This window comes from Eumetopias jubatus, unplaced genomic scaffold, assembly GCF_037043125.1.
Source record: "Eumetopias jubatus isolate StellerSeaLion01/CBP00866 unplaced genomic scaffold, mEumJub1_p1.0 scaffold_223, whole genome shotgun sequence".
Lineage (NCBI taxonomy): Eukaryota > Metazoa > Chordata > Mammalia > Carnivora > Otariidae > Eumetopias > Eumetopias jubatus.
The window spans coordinates 76,016-86,003 of NW_028275029.1; positions in this window are offsets into that span (position 1 = coordinate 76,016).

The following is a 9,988-nucleotide window of genomic DNA, read 5'->3' on the forward strand; positions in this document are numbered from 1 at the left end:
GTGCCTCGGAGGGGGACCCCTGCCTGCCGGTTCCCGGGTGCGCGGCCGCGGTGCCCTCCCGCAGCTCCGCGCCGGGCCCGCTGGCTGCTCTTTACCGACGCTCAGCATGTTCTTCTAATGTAAGCCATTGCAGTAAGCGTCTCATATTTACTGCACAAAAACTGTGTTCGCACTTCCCTGACGATTCATGAATTTGAGTACCTTTTCATATACTTACGGTCATTTGCCACTCTTGTGAAGAAGCATCTTCAAGTCTTGTCCCCATTTTTAAATTAGTCCTTTAATCTCTTAAATATTGATTTGCAACTTTTATGTTTTCCGAATAGGATAGTTTGGTCGAATATAGGTATTGCAATTTTTTTTCCATTTTGTGGATGCTTTAACACTCAGTGATATATCTTCTGATGAGAAATTCTTAATTTTCATATAGTTCACTTTAACAGAAATTGTTTTATGGTCAGTTCTTTCTGTGTCTTGTTTAAAAAATCTTTGCCTATTCCAAAATTATGAAGGTATTCTCTGTGTTTTCTTTAAATGCTTTATTGATCCTCTCCACCCATTTAGATCTGCAGTTCATCTGGAATTTATTTTTTGTGTATGTTTTGAGGTAGGAGTCTTTTTTTTTCCCCCCACCTGGGTGTCCAGTCGCTTTAGCACCATTTAGGACCTTTGTCATGACTTAGGTAACTATAATCGTGGGGTTTAATTTTGTAATCCATGCTGTTCCATTGAGCTATTTGTTTTTGGCTTTACTTTTTAATTAATTAGATATTCTGTCATTTGGATTGAGAAAAAGACTCATGTTATAGTAGCCAGGAGCTTTATTACCTTTGCCACTCTGAAAACGACTTAGTTTTGGCACTGAGTTTAAAGTTCCTTAGTTCTGCCCCTTGTCACCCCAGCTTCCTCTGAGCCAGCACCTCTGGGTGGTGAACGTACTCCACCCTCTACAGAAGCTGTGCAGAAGTGAGCACGTTCACTGGGTTTCCCGTCTTTGGCATTCTTTTCTCAAATGATTCATATTTAGAGTGAACATAGATACTTGAGTTTTTTCTAGGACATGCTGCCAATTCTTAGTTAACTCTTTTTTGGTTTTGCCGTGTAATGCTGTAAGTTTTACCTTTCTGATACAGTATACATCGCATGTGGTTAACATTTTTAAGTGTACAATTCAGTGGCATTAAGTACAGTCACATCTTGTGCAACCGGCACCACTGCACATCTCTAGAACTTTGCTGTTATTCCAAGCTGAAACTGTCCCCATGAGTCATTAACTTACCATTCCTTTCTTCTTCCGGCTTTTGGTAACCACCATTCTACTTATGTCTCTATGAATCTGACTATTCCAGTTATCATATAAGTGGACTCGTACAGTATTTGTCCTCTCATGTATGGCTTATTTCAATCAGCATAAGGTTTTCAGGTTTCATGCATCTCGTAGCATGTGTCCGAATTTTTTTCCTTTTTAACATTGGATGATATTCACTTGTATGGACATAACCCTATTTTGTTTACCCATTCATTCATCACTGGACATTTGGGTTGTTTCCTGGCCTTTGTAAATAGTGCTGCTATGAACACAGGTGTACAAATACAAATACCTCTTGGAAATCTTGCTTTCAGTTCTTTTAGGTATGTGTATACCGAGAAGTGGAATTGTGGCATCATATAAAAAAATTCTACGTTTAATTTTTTTGGGAAAAATTGCTGCAGTGGCTGTACCATTTCACAGTCCCACCAGCAGCGCTCCAGGATTCCAGTTTCTCCACTAACACGTGTTGTTTTAAAATATAATTGTTATCCTAACGGGTGTGCAGTGGTATCTCATTGTGGCTTTTATTTGCATTTCCCTGATGGTTAGTGATGTTGAGCACTGTTTTATGTTCTTCCTGGCCATTTGTATATCTTCTTTGGAGAAATATCTATTTGAATCCTTTGCCCGTTTTGAATTGGGTTGTTTTGTTGTTGACTTTCAGGAGTTCTTTATATATTCTGGATATTAATCCCTTATTAAATATCAATTTGCAAATATTTTCTCCCATTCTGTGGGTTGCCTTTTACTCTATTGATGATGTTCTTTGATGCACCGCAGTTGTTAATTTTGATGAAGTTCATTTTATACATCTTTTTTTTCTTTTTTTGCCTGTGTTTTTGGTGTTATATTAAAGAAATCATCACCAAATCTAATGTCATGAAGATTTCTATCTATGTTTTCTTCTAAAGAGTTTTAACTCTTACATTTGGGGTCTTTGATCCATTTTGAGTTAATTTTTGTATATTGTGTAGTGTTTAACTTATAAATACTCATGTAATAATCCTTTTTTGTCTTTAGTATTATGAATATCTGAGTTCTCTTGTCAATTACTTCAATGATTACGTAGCTAAAACCTATTAACCAGGTGGCAATGATCTATTTTCTTTCTTCCTGTTGCTGGCTTTTTTTTTTCCTTTTTATTTTGAACTTCAGGTGCACAGAATTGGATTAATTATAATCCTTGGTTCATACACAAATTTTTCATTGGTTCATGTGTGACCTGCTTTTGATTAACCTATTTTTAAATAGTATGCACACATGAACTGTTACCCAGGATACTAAACCACTGACTCGAGCTTGTTAAGTATCCAGCAGGAGAACTGAAATATGGAGAGTAATTTATATGTTCCTGTTCTTTATACCTGCCATAGTTGCACAGCATCACTTGTCTTTTGGTCCATCTCTTCTTTAAGTAGGCTCCACACCTAGCACGGAGCCCAGCATGGGGCTTGAACTCACAACCCTGCGATCAAAACCTGAGCTGAGATCAAGAGCTGGTCGCTTAACTGACTGAGCCTCCCAGGCACCCCAGTACTCTATTCTTCAAGTGCATTTACTTAGATGGTACGTTCCAAATGGTTTTCTTATGTTGCCACTTTCACTGATATAGCTGTTACTTTAAAATGGTCACAGAGTAATACATAACAGTACCAAAATAGCCTCATAATCCCTTCATTAAATTAATAATAAATAACATTTATTGAGTGCTTACTAGGTATCTCATTTGAGTTTCACAACAAGCATATGAAGTAGGTATTTCGCAGCATGTAGCCAAGGCGGCATAGTCAGTGTGTGATGGAACGAGAGTTTGAATCCAGGCAGGCTGATTTCATAGCCTGTACTATATTTACAGTCTTATAAAGTTTAAATCTCCACCATAACAGGGTTATGTCGGATCCAGCTAGATTGGTTACATAAAATGCTTGTTGTAAGGCTAATGAAAGGACCAAGGAGAACTGGTGAAACTAGCTGGCAGGGAATTTTGGGGTCTAGCTGCACAATTTAAATTCTTCCTTATTCTGGCTATGGTTTAAGCTCCCTAACTTGGTGTAGTATTTTTGGTGCAGTTCTGGGGTTCACTAGGACTTTTACAACAGGGGAGATTTTAGGACCCTCTAATTTTCTTGGCTTCCTTTTGGCCACATAGAGTGGGGATATACTGGAGATGCCAGGAATCATGCTCTCTCTACTGCTTCCCTAGGTCAGTTTACCTGCCTTTTTCTACCAGGGTCTTGCCTTCATCTCCATGGCTCACTCCATGTACTGCAGATAAAAACTTTAGCCCTTCCCTCTTGAGAATAGAGGTCGGGCAGAAGATGGGAGCCAATCATCAGTCTTGTATCTAAATTTGAAATGCAGGTGTCTGGAGGTCTGTAAGTTTTTTCTGAGCTTTGTCACTGCTCTCCAGCCAAAGACCACCAGGAATATACTGGTAGTTGGACAAGTTGGGTTGATTGCATGTTGCAGTAAGGGAAAATGCACACCATTGGGAATTGTGGGGTGTTTCAATAAGAGAGCATTTGAAAGGAACTTTTAAAAATAGGATTTGGGCTTGTGTGGGGTGATTTGGAAAGAGTTCAAAGAAATGGGGCTTTGATTTGTATTGGATGCTGTTAGGAAGCAGAGATAATTCTATGATTGAGTATCTTAATCTTATATAGAAGGAAAGAAGACTGGGTGGGTTGAACTTAAAACTTATTGTTAATAAGAAGCAAGTCATTCATGTAAGCCATGGTGGGGAGATATTTAGTCATTTTTATGATTTGGATGGTATTCATGTTTTTGGCTTTGTTCAGGCATGATTACAGAGTGATGTTTATTCTTTGTCCATTATGGTCACAGAGTGCCCTTCTCTGATGTTGATGTTCTCTGAAGTTGTTTATTTTCAAGAGGAGAATCATCAAGACCTAGCTGTGAGTGCCTCACTCTGAGCTGCTAGCCAGTTTGTAGCAACAAGGCCTAGCTGATAGTAGCAGGGCTTCCAGATGTCAGGGGCTGCTTTTCTCTTTCTCAGTGTGTTCCGTAAAGTCTTACAGTTGAACGGCATAGTAGATACAAATCCAATAGCTGACATATATTGACTTTATAACATAGGTGAGCAAAAAGGAACGGGATAGAGGTATAGAGGATTCTTTGTATTTGATTTTGCTAAACTGGATTAAATGAACTTCTGGGAGGTGGCACAGTAGCCCATGAAGATGTTCGTGTGGGAATCTCTGGAACCTGTATGTTATCATAAATGGCAGAAGGGCTTTGCAGCTGTGATTGTGTTAAGGGAGAGATGGTCCTAGGTTATCTGGGTGAATGCAGTGTAATCGCAAGGGTCCTTTAAGAGGGAGGTGGGAGAGTCAGAGTCAGAGAAGGAGATGTGACAACAAGCGGAGGGTGGAGTGAAGCACTCTGCAGGTAAGGAAATTGAATAGCCTCTAGAAGCTGGAAAAGTCAAGAAAATGGATTCTCCCTAGAGTCCACATCACGGAAGGAACTAGCCTTGCTGACATCTTGATTTTAGCCAGTGATACCCATGTTGGATTTGTGACCTTTAGAACTATGAGGTAATAAATTTACGTTAGGTGCTCAGTTGCGGTAGTTGGTTACAGCAGCCACTCAGAATCCTTTATCAGGAGGCTTTGACCTTCACCGCTCTCCTTGTGAGTATACTTCACTTCTCTCTAGTTTTTTACTTGGGGTTGAAGGAGACTGAGGCATTTCTGATTGCATGTAAGATTTTTTTTTTCTTTTTATTCTTTCCATCTTAAGTGATAATTGGAAGTACATTTCCTGAGAGGTATAGGCATCCAAAGAATGCCGTATCATTTCAGGACGATTTCTAGTGTTAGTTTTCCTTTTGTTTCCAAGCTAATTTTATACAGTAGGATAGAATATACTCTGAGAGCTGTATGCTTTTGTTTTATTCTGCACTGTATTTGTAGAAGGTAATTGTAGATATTTACTCATGATATGGTTTTGAAGATTATATACAAATATAGTAATATAGGTTAATTTTCTGAAAACCTTGGTGGTAAGATAATTCAAAGAACTTAAGACATCATAAGAAAAAACACACATGAGGTGATAAAGTTCAGAATTTATCTTTGAAAGCCCTTGTAAATGTTTTAACACTTAAGATGAAACAGTTCAAAAAGGGTACACAATAAAGACAATAAATTCTGATTTTACAGTTAATATCTGTTATCTGTTGTATGTTAGAATTTTCAGAATCCCCTTCCCTAGAATTTCAGTGGGATCCTTGTGATGCATTTTGGATTGTTTTGAATAATATGCATTATGAGAAGTATTTCCTTATGTCTGTTCTTTCATCCAGATGTCTTTCTGATTTTTGGCTCAGAGTTGTTGACTCCTGGGACCCAACTCCTCACTATCATTCCACTGGCACAGAAGAACTTGTGTGCTGGAGGTGGGGGATGCTTTGGGTGACTTTTCCCGATTGCTGCGTGGAGAACCCTAGCTCTGTGTCAGAGCACTTGTTATCTTTTATGTTCCTGTTTTTCTCCTGCCCCCACAGATGGTAGTGCGGTCCCTCTGCAGCTCGGATTTGCCTTCCCGAGGTGACATTGTAAAAACTACTTCTCTGTCATCCCACTTTACTTGTCTTTCCATTGCTGACCCATCGCCACCAGCAGTGACTTGAAATTTGGTGGTGCCAGAAATTTTTTTTTTTTAAAAAGCTTTGTATAATTAAATTTGCATGGACTTCAAATTGTGTGAGGGGAACTTGAAGTTGGAGAGGGAATAAAATATCATTTTCTTTTCTTTGTGGGTCTTTTTGTGGCAGTACTCATAATAAAACTTGTGTTTCAGTTGTGTAGGCCATAGATTCTCTAGATAGAATTGTTAAAGTATTCTGATACTTAATATCAGTTTTTCACATGTCTTCGGGGCTTAGGCTTCAGGAACATTCCACATATCCTTTAATAAATTAATTTTTTTTAGAGAGAGAAGGAGAGAGTGGGGGGGGAGGGGCAGAGGCAGAGGGAAAGAATCTTAAGCAGGCTCCCAGCACAGAGCCTGATACAGGGCTTGATCTCATGACCCTGATATCATGACCTTACCCGAAACCAAGAGTCAGATGCTTAACCGATTGAGCCACCTAGGTGCCACCTGCCCCACATAGTCTTTAAAGTACAGTTTTTGGCCTTTAGAAGTCATTCATCTAACAGTATTTTAATTTTTCTCAAATCTGTGTATTTTTCAAAGAGCACCATAACTAAATATGGAATTTGACAAAAAGCTGGCCATCCAGGACTGCAAGCAGGATTGTTTCACTAGCATGCTAATTCATGATTCTATAGTGATTCTATGGGATTCATGGATGAGTTTATTGATGTTGTATATTTGAATATCAGATGTATTATTGAGGCCTATACCGTTGTTATTCATAGTGTAATACTTTCTTTCAAAACTCCAAATTTTAACTTATTGAGAGCCTGAGCTTCTCTTTATTGCACAACAGTGCTGAAAGCTGAACAAGGAGGTAGATTTGTTGGGTTTGGATTGGGGCAGTGTAGGTTCCAGTCATATATTTGCTATTTACTAGCTGTGTGCTACTGGGTGAGTTCCTTAATCTCTTGGAACCTTAATGTTTCTTTTCTTGTCTGTGAAAATAGGAATTATAACACCTACCTTAGGGATGCCTGGGTGGCTCAGTTGGTTAAGCATCTGCTGTTGGCTCAGATCATGATCCCAGGGTCCTGGGATCGAGTCCTGCATTGGGCTCCCTGCTCAGCGGGGAGCCTGCTGCTCCCCCTGCTTGTGTGCTCTCTCTCTTTCTGACAAATAAATAAAATCTTTTTTTTGATTTTTTAAAATTAATTCAGAGTGATAGAAACATTGCAAAAATAGCACGGTGAATCCTCATATACTCTTTTTTTTTATCATGTTAATCACCATACATCACATCATTAGCTTTTGATGTAGTGTTCCATGACTCATTGTTTGTGCATAACACCCAGTGCTCCACGCAGAACGTGCCCTCTTTAATACCCATCACCAGGCTAACCATCCCCCCACCCCCCTCCCCTCTAGAACCCTCAGTTTCTTTCTCAGAGTCCATAGTTTCTCATGGTTTGTCTCCCCCTCCAATTCCCCCCCTTCATTTTTCCCTTCCTGCTATCTTCTTTTTTTTTAACATATAATGTATTATATGTATAATATAATGTATTATTTGTTTCAGAGGTACAGGTCTGTGATTCAACAGTCTTAGACAATTCACAGCATTCACCATAGCACGTACCCTCCCCCACTGTCTTTCACCCAGCCACCCCATCCCTCCCACCCCCCACCACTCCAGCAACACTCAGTTTGTTTCCTGAGATTAAGAATTCCTCATATCAGTGAGGTCATATGATACATGTCTTTCTCTGATTGACTTATTTCGCTCAACATAATACTCTCCAGTTCCATCCACGTTGTTGCAAATGGCAAGATTTCATTCCTTTTGATGGCTGTATAATATTCCATTGTCTATATACACCATATCTTCTTTATCCATTCATCTGTAAGTGGACATCTTGGCTCTTTCCGTAGTTTGGCTATTGTGGACAATGCTGCTATAAATATCGGGGTGCACATACACCTTCGGATCCCTCCATTTGTATCTTTGGGGTAAATACCCAGTAGTGCAATTGCTGGGTCGTAGGGTAGCTCTATTTTCAACTTTTTGAGGAACCTCTATACTGTTTTCCAGAGTGGTTGCACCAGCTTGCATTCCCACCAACAGTGTAGGAGGGTTCTCCTTTCTCCACATCCTGCCAACATCAGTTGTTTCCTGAATTGTTAATTTTAGCCATTCTATGAGGTGTGAGGTGGTATCTCATTGAGGTTTTGATTTGGATTTCCCTGATGCCGAGCGATGTTGAGCACTTTTTCTTGTGTCTGTTGGTCATTTGGATGTCTTCTTTGGAAAAATGTCTGTTCATGTCTTCTGCCCATTTCTTGATTGAATCATTGTTCTTTGTGTGTTGAGTTTGGTAAGTTCTTTATAGATTTTGGATACTAGCCCTTTATCTGATATGTCATTTGCAAATATCTTCTCCCATTCTGTCGGTTGTCTTTTGGTTTTGTTGACTCTTTCTTTTGCCGTGCAGAAGCTTTTTATCTTGATGAAGTCCCAATAGTTCATTTTTGCCCTTGCTTCCCTTGCCTTTGGCGATGTTTCTAGGAAGAAGTTGCTGCAGCTGAGGTCGAAGAGGTTGCTGCCTGTGTTCTCCTTTAGGATTTTGATGGAATCCTGTCTCACATTTGGGTCTTTCAGCCATTTGGAGTATTACTCATGTAATAATCCTTTTTTGTCTTTAGTATTATGAATATCTGAGCCGAAGGCAGTCGCCTAACCAACTGAGCCACCCAGGCGCCCATTACTTAAATATTTTTTAAAAAGAACAGGAAGGGGCACCTGGGTGGCTCAGTTGGTTGAGCAACTGCCTTCGGCTCAGGTCATGATCCTGGAGTCCCGGGATCGAGTCCCACATCGGGCTCCCAGCTCAGCGGGGAGTCTGCTTCTCCCTCTGACCCTCTTCCCTCTCGTGCTTTCTATCTCTCGTTCTCTCTCTCTCAAATAAATAAAATCTTAAAAAAAAAAACAGGAAGGATTATACTAAATGTGGAATTTCATATTTTTACTTTCTTCCTTATACTTCTTTGAATACATTAGATTTTTTAAAAAAATTTTATTTTTAGGTAATCTCCATACCCACTGTGGGGCTTGAACTTACAACCCTGAGATGAAGAGTTGCGTGTTCTACCCACTGAGCCAGCCAAGTGCCCCTGAATTGATTGAATTTTTAGTAAGGATTTTTATTTATGTAATTGGGAAAAAAATAACACTATTTTCAATATGAACAAAATAAAATGGATTCTAATAACCATGCTGGAAAGCAATATGATGGAGTATTTATACACTATGATTCAATAACCTTATTCCTGGGAATTTATATTGCATTTGTGTAAAAATGTGACTTGTATGCATTAAAATTTTCTTTGTCTCATTATCTTAAACCATGAAAAACTAAAGAGAACCATTCATCTATTGTTAGATAATTAGTTTTTTTTTTTTTTACTACTTATGATGTTAATAATCACAATAATGTAATAGCAGCTACTAGAGAATTTAGGAGCAGGAAGACATCTGTCAGCTACACCTTTGGGAATAAACTGGTAAGACAAGAAGTAAAGATTTAAATCCTTAGCGGGTTACCCAAGAGAATAACAAAGAGTAATAATATAATAAATGCCAGAGGAGGAAGTGGAAGACAGGTAGTAGTGGTAATAGTCATTGATTGGCGTAAATCCTCAGTATCAGAAAGCTAATCGGTAAATTCTGAACTTCTGTATTGGGTAGTCAGTATATATTGTTAATGTCAGTAAACTGAAACATTTCCTAGTATTACGGAAATGGCTTAGGAAAACAACAGATTGCCTATGGAGGAGAGTTGGATGGAAGTTTTTTTTTTTTAATACTTTTTTTCCTGAGAGAGAGTTTGTGTGAGCAGGGGGAGGGGCAGAGGGAGAGTGAGAGAGAGGATCTCAAGTAGACTCCACGCTGAATGCGGAGCCTGATGTGGGGCTTGATCTCACAACCCCAAGATGATGACCTGAGCAGAAACGAAGAGTCGGCCACTTAACCAACCGAGGCACCGAGGCGCCCCTGGCAGT